This window comes from Anastrepha obliqua, chromosome 5 (assembly GCF_027943255.1).
Source record: "Anastrepha obliqua isolate idAnaObli1 chromosome 5, idAnaObli1_1.0, whole genome shotgun sequence".
Classification (NCBI taxonomy): Eukaryota; Metazoa; Arthropoda; class Insecta; order Diptera; family Tephritidae; genus Anastrepha; species Anastrepha obliqua.
In genome coordinates, this window is record NC_072896.1 from 128,831,551 (window position 1) to 128,844,442 (window position 12,892).

The following is a 12,892-nucleotide window of genomic DNA, read 5'->3' on the forward strand; positions in this document are numbered from 1 at the left end:
TAAACCACCCTAATTGGCTTACACATCGAAACGTTATCAGTGCGGGCAATATAAAATATGTGAAATTTGCGATTGGGAATGTCGGATGGCGTCTGACAACACTAGACGTGCCCAAATATAAATAGCAACCCTCGTATGACTGCAAATTCTTAAATACATTAATACTAAAGAATAAGTGTAAATTTCGAACGATAATAGAGTTGAGTAGTGAATTCGTCGATATTTTATCGCCACAAAATTAAATGGGAAATACCAAATTATGACCCCCTGTTCACTGTACTTAAATATTACAGCAGAATAGCAATTCTGCTACTTTTTGATGGAATTGGACTTGATAACTCGCCTGATTTGCTGCCGCAATATTGGAGAAGTTATTTCGCGCCGAAAGTTTTGTTAAAAAATATGGAAATATCGGCCAATAACTTAGTTTCATTTGAACATAATTTTGCGCTAAAAACAATAAATAAACATATTGATATTAACAGGAATCGGCTAGAACAGAACTGACAGAACAACGCATGACGTTACGATTATTGCAGAAATTTTGTGACAGAACGTGATGACATCTCATAAAAAGCAACACTGCCGCTTTTATTATATTGCAATTGGCGGAAATAGCATTGATTTCATAAGGCAAGAGGCTTAGTCTCGCCAGTCAGAAGAATGTCTACAATATTTTGTTCAACACTGTTCGAGTAGGTACTTGTGAATCATCCGTTTGTTTGCTCGTAACAAACAAAAAAGTTAACAACTCTTACACATACATATGTATGCGATATTTGCGTATTAAAATATTTGTAGTCTATAGAAACGATTAGTACGGCTTTAAAATAAATGCCAACAATTCTCTATGTTGTGCCTCAGCATATTTCATTACACTTCCAAACTTAAAAAAAACTGGTTGGTGGACGGGATATGCGAACTAAACTTTCGAATTCGGAATATTTGCGCATTGGTCAAAGTCAATTGACGTTTTAATGACGCAAATTATTGAATTCTTAGTAGTATTGACACTATTTCTTATTCAGCGTTTAGTATTCAGCATTTCTTTATATTTTATGATTATAGTTTATTAATGTTATTGTTGTGTTATATGGAAATGAAGATTAAAAAGGGGAAATTCCAAACTTTATAAATTACTAAACTATTATTATCAACCGAAAAGATTTAACATTTCATTTCGTGAATTGTGTATTTAAATTACTAGACAGGTTAAAAATAGAAACATATGTTAATGAAAATATGTACAAGTTTTTTGTTAAGTACATATATTCATATTTACTTATACGTATTTTCGATATACAGCGTACATAACGACAATCACACTGAAAAAATGCAAAACATTTGTTGAGTTCATGCTGAACAAAATAACTTTTTGAGTTAGGGCGTCAAAAGAAGTAAAGTGAATCAATTAATGCAAGACAATAAAGGATCTTTTAAAACTGACGCCAAAGTTTGTGATTTTTTTGGTGGAAATAATCGTCCGAATAAGTCGACAGTTCAAAGGTCGGTAAAATAATTTCAAGAAAATGGTTCTGTCGAGTATAGAAAAAGCCTTAGCAGACCAAAAACTGGACTTCTGTTGAGAATATGGCTGCTGTAGCGCAAAGTGTTGCTACATAAATTTATTGGAAACTAACTTACTTTCAACCGTGCAAATATTTCGTATGAATGAATTTATCTTCCAGCAAGACGACGCCTGACAAACATTATTGATGTGTTGGACAGGACCCCGTCAAATCTTGATCTTAGTCTTATCGAATCTTTATGGACACTCATGAAAAGACGGCTAAGAAATCAGCCCTCGGTAATACCTTCTTGCATCTTACTAGTGTTTTCCATAAAAAACCAATGCAAAGTAGGATTTGAAGCTAAGGGTGACGTCACTAAGCTCTAACTATGTTTACACATGCGGTACGAAATAATACGAACAATGGTCACTTTCTCTGTTGTATTTTTTTTAAGTTGTATCGTAAAAAAATAGCTCATATAAAGTTGGAATGCCTTTTACCGTAATGTAAATTGCGCCACTTTTCGAACAAATATACTCTATGGAATATTTTTATTTATTTACTAGCAAACCCGGCCCCCTTCGCTGGGCACACTAAAATAGAATATATATGGTTTAGAACAGAAAATATATGGTTTTCATATTATTTATTTCTTTATTCTTTATTCAAGCGCTTTGGCATAAACAATATTTTTTGCTTTTCTATTTGGTTTTGAGTAAATATAAAATATAAATTGAAAATCAGGAAAAAAGAAGATTGTTTTTAAATTTCAAATCAACGCATATGAATAAACAATCGTCTTTTTTCCTGATCATCCATGAATTTTTCGTTTCAATTTATATGTTTTATTAAGCATTGGAGCTTTTTTAACCATTATCCATTTATATTTTTCAAAAAAATTAACGAAAAAAAATTGTTTTCCACGAACACATAATTTCATTCGGATTTCACATTAAATTCTCAAATTTCATAAGAAATTATTCACTGTTCCAAAATTCACTCCAAAAAAATTCACAAACAATTTTTACATGCTGCACTTACGTTTTTTCCTTATGGCATCCAAATCAGAAAGAAATATTGACACATTGTAACTCACACTGTCAATTTGACAGTTCAGTTCCGCCCCAAGCGTGAAAAAAGTAAACGACATTATGGCTGGCTCAAAAGAACGCTGTACCCGTTGCCACTGCTCCGAATTACAACCAAACTTTACGAAACCCATTTTTAATACTTACTTAACAATGTGCATAAGTTTGGTTTAATTCGGTTCAAAGACACGGCGGGTCCACGTTTTGGCATATATTTCGAGACCCTAGTCATCAATAGGTATGAAAATTACCCCGTATTAAAGCACTTATCAACAGCTTTCATTTGATATCCATATTGTACAAACACATTCTAGGGTCCACGTTTTGGTCTCTATCTCGAGACCCCAGTCACGGAGCGGATGGAAATACTCTGAACTAAAGCATTCACCAACAGCTTCCATTTGATACCCATATTGTACATACACATCCGAAGGTTACCCGGGTCCACGTTTTGACCTATATCTCGAGCCCTATCCACCAATAGGTATCCAAACTATACGGAAACCATCTTCAATACCTTCTTAACAATGTGTGTAAGTTTGGTTTAATTCGGTGCAGACACGGCCGGTTAGCGAACACACACAAAAAGTTGACTTTATTTTATATATAAGATTTTTTTCAATTTGTGTCCGAAAAATCCAAATATCTTACGGAACCCTATTTTTTCCAAAATAAAATGTAATCCATGTTACTCGTGGATAATGTAGTTTTCGAATGGTGAAAGAATTTTTAAAATCGGTCCAGTAGTTTTTGAGCCTATTCGTTACAAACAAACAAACAAACAAAGTTTTCCTCTTTATAATATTAGTATAGATTTACAGGAAATAAGGAGCACTGGCTGCCAGGGCCTTCGGCTTCTATGGAATATATGTAAAGGGTTTTCCAATAAGAGGTGTTATTTTGATAAAAGATCAATGGTTTCGTTGCTTGTGTGGCACGTAGCGCCGTCATGTTGAAAATAAACGTTGTTCAGATCAATATCATCGAATTCCGGCCATAAAAAATCGTTAATCATCTTTCGATAGCGTAATCCATTCACCGTAACTGTTACTCCAGCTTCATTTTCGAAAAAGTAAATTCCAATGACTCCGCCGGACCATAAACCGCACCCAAACAGTCACACGTTGAGGATGGGGAGACTTTTCAACAATAATTCTTGGATTTTCTGAGCCCCAGATCACCGAGGTGGAAATGGGCCTCATCACTCAGATGATTTTTCGTTGGTTATGAATGTCATTAGATCTGCACGGATTGTTGGTTTTTAAGAAATGAAATGAAAAATTAAAGAGCTTGACCTGAATGTGTGCAATAAGGCTTTATTTTTTTAAGTTAGAACATTTCTTTGAATTTTGATGTAATGCACCGACCATAGGGCAACAATGAGATCTCAATTTTATTATCTATTGTACTTCACAGAGTAAATCACAGCTCGCAAATATATGTTTGTATGCCTGTTTGCAAGTGAGAGCCAGAGCAGAAGCTAAACCATCTGCGTTGCACAGTCGTAGTATTTGTTTAACTCCATTTCAAACGAAAGTTTCACAAGCACAGTTTACGTCAAATGAGAGGGGAGCGTGTCATTATTCTGTATTACAAAATTCTGGGTGACAAAATTCAGTAAATTGCAAAAAAATTCTGCTTTTTAAAATTCTGCTTTTTTAAAATTCTGCTTTTTAAAATTCTGCTTTCTAAAATTCTGCTTTCTCAAAATTCTGCATGTTTAATGCGAAAAATTCTGCTTTATTCAAGTTTTGTGATTTTCGTCATACAAGAAGAGAGTCAAAGTTCTCATCTCCAGGTAATATTTGATTGCAAACATATGTACATACCAATGTATAACTGTTATCAACTATAATTAATGTAGGTATGTACATATGTACGAGGGGATTCTGCTGTTTCCGTGGCGCCGCAATCTTATGGCGGATTCTTATAGAACTCGACAAAAGAAAACGAAATGAAGGAGTAAAATTTTTTGATATCTCGCATAGTTTTCGAGATATTGAATAAAAAAAAAGCCGGAAGGCCTCAATGGTTTTAACACGGAAAGGAGTTGTATGCAAAAATACTGTGGATTGCGTAGCCGGAGTTGGACTGATGAGGGTTATTTTTTTGAAGCACGGCCGAAGGGCGCCCACGCGAAAAGAAGTTCTACACAAAAATACTGTGGATTCTATCGAAACTGAAGAAAAAATTATTATTATTATTATTATTTTTTATTTAATATCTCGCATAATAATAAAAAATAATAATAATAATAAATTAAATAATTACATTACCTCTTTAACATTGTATTTTAATACAGAATTTTGAAAGCAGAATTTTAGAAAGCAGAATTTTAAAAAGCAGACTTTTAAAAAGCAGAATTTTGTTTTTAGAATTTTGTACATACAGAATTTCGACACCAACCCAAATGAGAGCAATGCCAAACAACTAAAAACAAAACATGAAAAGTTGCTTTTTTTTTGTCGGGACAACTAGCAAGTGCAGCACTCAGACACTAACTAAGTCCATTGTACTACACTTGGGTTCCCTTTTAATTTTCTTTAAATCTACCCGATCTCCGAAGAAATCTGAGTAGATCCTGTGGTGCCAAAGAGATAAGGCACATCAGTGCCAAAGACCTCAAACCTGATTCGAGCGAAGGCGGGGCAGACGCACAAGAAGTGGCCCGCCGTTTCATCCTCCTCTTCACAAGCTGGGCAGAGTACACTGTCTGAGATGCCCACCCTTTCCATGTGCTTCGCCCACAGAAAGTGGCCCGTCATCAGTCCCACCAGCTGCCTGCACTCCCTTCTGCTTAATGACAGGAGGGTTTGCGACAGTCGATCGGACATGACAGGTAACATAAGTTTCGTCCATCTGCATCCTCTCTCAGCCTGCCAAGCTCGCTTGTGAGTTGTACGAGTAGTAACCCATTTGCTAACCGTGGCATAAACATTGCTAACAACTTTGTTAATGTGGTCAGAACAAAAAGTAGTTACTTATCAATAGACAGTTTTGGAATGTCCCCCACTTATACTACTCCAATTATCATAGGCCCATTGTGAAATTGTAGAGATCAGTGTCAGTTTTAAGGAATAAATCCTCAACATGACCAACACGACTGAGTGGCTTAAAAGAAGTTTTACCTTAAAGTCGCCATATATTTACATATGTACATATAACACCCCATAACACTAACAAACAATTTATCTAATATGTAACTCTTATGAGGTCCACTTAAAATAGGTTTTGCCTCTAAAAATTCGTCTTTAGTTTAGAATGAAACAGTAAGTTTTAGTTGATATTTTGCTGTTGAAAAATGAAGAAAATGTAAAGTATTGCACGTGATCTTAAAAAATTAAAAAAAAATTAATAAAATATAAAAACATGCTTCGCAATCGAAGAATTACGAAAAGACTTTCCAATTTTAGATTGTGCATTCGCAACCAGCCAGGAGTCGGGCCCGGCTTCAAAGCCTACTGTAGGCAAGAATCCACAAATGATAAAAAGTGTTTATTTTAATAGAGCTCTCCCTCCCCGGCAGGAAATGGCAAACCACCGAGAAAATTAATATAATTACTTCTATGTAAACGAGGATATTTGAACTTTTTTTTTTGTTTTTTTTTTTTTTTTAATACATTTATTTGCAATCTATTCACAGAACAATAAGCAAATTAGTTAACTAAGTAAATTTGACTTATATTATTGATCTCCAATGAGGTCAATAATAATATACTTATGTAAATATGTACAAGCATTTACATATTGTTTAATTTAATTAATTAATTTCTAAAGGGTAGATCTAGAACATGATGTCTTTTAAGTCGAATGATTTCATTGGTTTCGTCCAATAGAGTAATTGCCAGCAAGTTTTCATGATAACTAATTCTGCGTAAGTAGGTATGTCGTACTGAATCGATTAATTTCATTTTTAATAAAAGGAATATTTAGATCTGAATGTATGGCTTTATTCGTTATATACCAGGGAGCATTTGTAATTAGTCTTAAAGTTTTCGACTGAAATCTTTGCAATATTTCAATGTTTGAATTCGAGGCTGTGCCCCAGAGCTGAATGCCATAAGTCCAAACTGGCTTCAATAAAGCTTTATATAATAGGAGTTTAGTCTCAAGATATAGAGTTGATTTAGGCCCAAGTAGCCAATACAGTTTTTTGGTTTTCATTTTAGTGGCGATAAGGTCGTAGTTTCTTATATTAAAAAAGGGTTTGTCTGTGAAATGGGTTTCTAATATCAACATTATATCAATAAAGTTGTCTTTTAAAAATATTTCAGTTTCCTGTGTATGACGGGATAATCCATTCGCATTCCATATTGCTATTCTTAAGTCTGCTTGCATAGTTTGTCAATAAGTAGTGACATCATATTAAGAAGTGTATTTGTTAATTCAATTTGTTTAGAGAGTAAACGCTCAATATTTTCCATTGATTTTAGTTCATTACACAGGGCAACAAAAAAAAAAAAATCTGCGGCAATAATTTTGTTAATGGTTTTCATTGGCACTTGTATTATATATATTGAGTATGAAATTACATTTTTTGAATTGACTATGGTTCTTGAGATAAACGCAAAATTAAAAATTACTAAAAAAATTTAAAGTGCCCTCCTACAGTTGCACTAATTTGATTAAACCTAACTACGGTTTCGTTATCTGTTTGCATATTTAGGTACAACACTTTCACTTATTTGCTGTTAGACTCAGAAGTGTCATTTTTCAGTTTTAAAGAAATTGTTGTCTCGAAAATAAGAGTTCGTCACGAAAACTTTGTGTTAACGATTGCAACAGTTTTTGTTATATATGTGGCAAATTTTGTTCGCAAAAGCAAAGAAAACAGATCACAGAGTTTGTGAAAACAACCTACCAAGCATACTTTGGGATAAAGTATGTACAAAAGAATAAATATTGGGTGCACAATATTGTGTGTAAGTCTTGTGTAGAATCTTTGCGATACTGGAGCCAAGGAGGACGTAAAGGGCTTCAATTCGGAGTACCGATGATGTGGAATGAGCCAACGAATCATTTTAATGACTGTTATTTCTGTGCAGTAAAAGTGAAAGGTACAAACCGTTTTAAGAAACGGAATTGGGTTTATCCTAATATTAAATCAGTTAGACCCCCAGTATTGCACAGTGACAATTTACCAATTCCTGTGTTTATAGGACCATCTTCTGCTAACTGTAATGACATTGAAATGTTAGAGAATTCTGACAATCAAGCAAGCAGCAGTGAAAGCGAGTGGTTGTATGAAACAAGGATTTTCGTGATTTAAATTTATCAAAAAAATCTGCCGACATTCTTGCTTCAAGACTAAAAGAAAAACAATGTCTTCAACCTGGCGTTACCATCACATTCTTTAGGACCAGAGAGCAAGAACTTCTTCCTTTCTTTCAAGAAGAGTACAAGCTTGTATTTTGTAACAATGTTTCTGGTCTGTTAAATTGTATGGGGCATCCTGAATATAATCCTGAACATTGGAGACTTTTTATAGATAGCTCAAAAAGAAGTCTGAAATGTGTATTGCTGCACAATGGAAATAAATTTACTTCGGTTCCAATTGGTCATTCAACGAAACTAAAAGAAGAATACCAAAATATTAAAATTGTTTTAGAAAAGATTTCATACGCACAACATCAATGGTCAGTATGTGTGGACTTAAAGATGGTCAATTTTTTATTAGGTCAGCAAGGTGGGTATACTAAATACCCCTGTTTCATATGTCTATGGGATAGTCGCGCAAAAAAAGAACATTGGACTAGAAAGGTTTGGCCTTTGAGAGAAAATATGGAAGTAGGAAAAGCAAATGTGGTTCATGAACCACTGATAAGCCGAGAAAATATTCTTCTTCCACCACTTCACATCAAGCTTGGGCTAATGAAACAGTTTATCAAAGCCCTTGATAAGACCGGTGACTGTTTTAAATATGTGCGTCAAAAATTTCCGTCTTTAAGTATGGAAAAATTAAAAGCAGGTGTCTTTGATGGGCCGCAGATCCTTACTCTTATAAAAGACATTGAATTTATAAACCATATGTCACAAATTGAATCTAAAGCATGGCTAAGCTTTGTCTTAGTAGTCAAAAATTTTTTAGGGAATCATAAGGCACCAGATTACCAAAAACTAGTTGATGAAATGCTTCGAAATTTCTGCAGTTTAGGAGCTAATATGAGCATTAAATTGCATTTCCTTCATAGCCATTTGGACAAATTCCCGAAAAACTTGGGCGATTATAGTGAGGAACAGGGAGAACGGTTCCACCAGGATATAAAAATAATGGAAGAAAGGTACCAAGGTCGATGGGACTGCCACATGATGGCAGACTACTGCTGGACCTTATTAAGGGATTGTCCTAAGCAAAACCATAACAGAAAAGCCAACAGAAAAACTTTTTTGTAATGTTTTTAAATTATTTAAGTTAACTGCAAATATATATTTTTGTTTTTGTATAATTTTTAATGAAATATATTAATAAAAATATCTTTTTAGTGCATATTGGTATTTTAATACTGTTTTTTTCAGTGAAATATATTAGATAATAGTGTTTATCTCAAAAACTAGAGTCAATTTGACAAATCTAAAATTTTTCTAGTATTCAGCACACTAGTCTCACACAGAATTGATTTAAACCACTGACTGTTCCCCAGTGTTATTATTGTCTTTGTTTTCCTCGTTATTATAGTCTTTACCTGTTAAAACGCTAGCGTATGTCCGCTTGTTGTTGCTAGCAGTATCTATAGTATTATTTTAAAACATGGCGCTTATTCTGACTAAACTACAATATGTACAGATATGAAATATATATAATATATAAAGAAAGGTTTTGATGAGCATATTTCCGCAAAATTATAAAAATTAAAATTGGTTAATTTGTTCATGAAATATTTGCGTGTAAAGTTATCAAAATTTTCATATTGATAACAGCGATGTCTATGCAAGGCAGGATGACACACAAATATACGCATATATTATATATGAATACATCATGATGGAAAGAATAATGAGGTGGCGCCTATCGTGGTCCCGTTACTTTGCGCTCAGCGAATTTGACAACTAGTTACGTGAGTTTAGTTCCAGTATGGCCAAATTACCATTTTCGTAACTTGATTTATCTTTTTTTTTGTTATTTTTATTATTTTGTGTCTCGGAGTTTTAGTTCTTTCTTCATGACATTTTTCTAGTTGTTCTAATTAAAATGTCATGTTTATAATTTTGTAAAATATACATTTTTTAATAATTATTTAAATAATTCACTCAGTTTTATTTAGCTTTACTTTTTTTTAACATCTGTTGTTCGGCAGTCAAATCTCTCTCTCGCTACTGCAGTGTTGCCTAGCTCTGGATATAAAAACGCATTAAAATGCCCATTCAAAGAAAATAACCCAACAAATTGTTATTGAATCACTTAAAGAACTTTGTATGCGTGACAAATTGTCTTTAAAATGTGCGTTTTTTTAAATAAATGTGTCATGCTTATGTACAATTTAATTTATGAGGTTTTTTTTTAAGCGAGACTCTTTTGTTAAGGGAACGACTTTTTTGCTATATTTGAAGTTATGTAACTAGATAAGGTACTCTTTTTGTAAAAATGTCAGTATGGTTTTTTTAGTATTTTCTGGTATTTTGTTGTTTATTTTTACAATGAATATAACTCTTAATGCCCTATGTCTCACTAAGGATTGATGACCGGAAGAAACGATTACACCTCTATGGTTTTAATTCGCATTCAATAAATTCAAAGGCTTTTTAAAATGTGTAAAAAGGTTTTCAATCAAACGTGACGTCACGTACGCTCTGATGGGCGCAATCTTGTTTCTATCATTCTTGAATGCTGTGCTCATTAGAAAGAGAGCTAAACAAAGCAAACGTATTCACAAGAATGATAGAAACAAGATTGCGCCCATCAGAGCGTACGTGACGTCACGTTTGCTGAGTTGTGCAGTATTGCCAACCATTTGCTCTTCGCAATAAATTTAGTACTTTTTTATACCGAAAATGCAAAAATTTTGAAGTGTCGTGTTTGTTTCTTTTTGCGTTTAATTTAAAGCTACCGAAACTGTAAGTTAAAAAAAACTGTATTATTAAAGAAAGAATGTTATAAAAGGTCACTCTCAGAAGATTTTAGTGCTAATGAAAATTAGTTGATTCTTATAAAATTTAGTATTTTGAAAAAATGGTGGAAAAAATCTTAAATATTTTGCAAATCATATTAAATTGTTCAACCAAGTCGTGGATCTACACATTTTATAGTGTCTAATATTTTTGCACAGCCGCTGATAAGATTGAACAATGTGTGAATGTGGATTTTAATAGTGCTGATGGAGTTGCGCCAGGAGAAGTGCCTTGAACGGATGGTGCCACTGGATGGATGGCGGAGGCAGTGTACTCAGTCCGTGGATCGGTGCTCAGTTACTATTCCTATAGACATTTTAAAACATTTAACTTTAATTTAATTAAATAGGGACTCTTCGTTGGCACGCTTTCCATTTTTGTTTATAACACTTTGCCATTTGAAGAGAACACGCTCATCTTCTGCATTCATATGGCGGCTTTACAATTGTTGTTGGATGTTTACAACTCTGATATTTAGATCTCCACTAAACACGTCTGTTCACTAGCACATTCAGATAGAGACTGATATTTGAACTTATTGGCCAAATTTGGCTGTACATTTTAAGTTTAAAAATTTCTTCTTTGGTTTCTCATTTTGTTAAAAAAGGGTTGGTTGTACTTATATATATTAAGCACAACTAATATGTACATACATATCATGTTTTATTATCCTGCGAAATATGTACACACACATATATATTTAATAAATTTGAACTGGATAGTTTAGATGCTTTTACGAACAGCCTAGCATAATTCTTAATAATCTGAGTATAAACGCGTTTGTCTAATAACATATATTCCCCACCATGAATTTTAGTTTTATTTTCTTGCAAATTCCTACCTACACTCACCTCCATAAGTACATGGTATACAATATGTATATGTATGAGTGTATTTATAGCTATTCTTATTTATAAAAATAATTAGTATATCTGTTGATTGATTGGTAATAGGCGGATAATGTGTTTGGTAATTACTTTTTCCTTTGATAAATTCATTTTGTGTTGCAGCTTTCGTCCTTGATTTGTTAAAGACGGGCACTTATTATTCCACTCCGATGTTCCGATATTTGATGACGTTGGATTATTTGACCTATTTTTCGATTTTTATTGTCAAATATTATTAGATTTTTATTAAGTAAATTTTACAGGATTCAATAAGAAGTTGAAGGAAAACATTGCAAACTTTATCAACACAGAAATGGGAATGCACGTCTAACGCTGGAAAGAAACCATCTCGAGCATCGTAAAGGGGAACAACATGGAAATGCGGATTCACTATCTCACGACCTGGTGGTATATACTCGTAGTGTAAGGATTGTCCCAAAGTCGAGAGATCTGAGGCAATAGTTGCCATCATAGTTAATGCAGCGCAATCCGATAATGAGTGGAAAGCAAGAGCGACAGGAAGGATTCAGGTCAGCGAAAAACGCTGAAAAGAGACCATCTGAAACTGAAATGTCCTGTAGCTAAGACATATTGTGTGCAGTGGTATAGACTTAAAATAATTGAGAGAGTTCTGCATCGCGTATGGCAAACCGAAAGCGGAAATCATTCTAATTTAATCATAGTTCCTAAATCCAAGATCCGTGTTATAGGAATTCCTGAATGGCCCAAGCGGAGATCGGCCTGGCATCACTAAAACGTTGAAGAAGATTACGTAGCGGTTCTACTAGGTAAATTGCAGAGAACCAGTTGCCGAACGGATTCAAAATTGCGCGCGGTGTATTGCAACGAAAGGCTGAAAGGAAAACCACAGTAACAGTTCAATTAGTGTCTCCGGCAAAAAAATATGTACTGTTTGTTATGGACTATTTCAGTGAAGAGCGTTGTGAAATAAGTAAGCGTTCTACCAAACCAAGGGACCAAAACCATCGCTGGCTGACTAAGTTCAGAACAGCGGTACCTACAGCAGGACCAACACAGACAACCTCAAGTTCCCCCCTGATTATATATATATGTACATATATATATATATAATTGGCGCGTACACCCTTTTTGAGTGTTTGGCCGAGTTCCTCCTCCTTGATGTTGTTACACAAATGGAGGGACCTACAGTTTCAAGCCGACTCCGAACGGCAGATATGTTTTATGAGGAGCTTTTTCATGGCAGAAATACACTCGGAGGTTTGTTGTTGTTTTGTTTTTCTTAATTTTGGTGTTTTCACCGAGATTCGAACCGACGTTC

At 34.1% G+C, this 12,892-nt stretch overlaps 1 protein-coding gene across 7 annotated transcripts in view; it reads right to left on the reverse strand.

Annotated features, from left to right (window-relative positions):
* LOC129246945 (pneumococcal serine-rich repeat protein) overlaps window positions 1-12,892 on the reverse strand; it is a 53,439-nt gene that overhangs the window by 3,650 nt on the left and 36,897 nt on the right. The gene's annotated exons all lie outside the window — the stretch shown is intronic.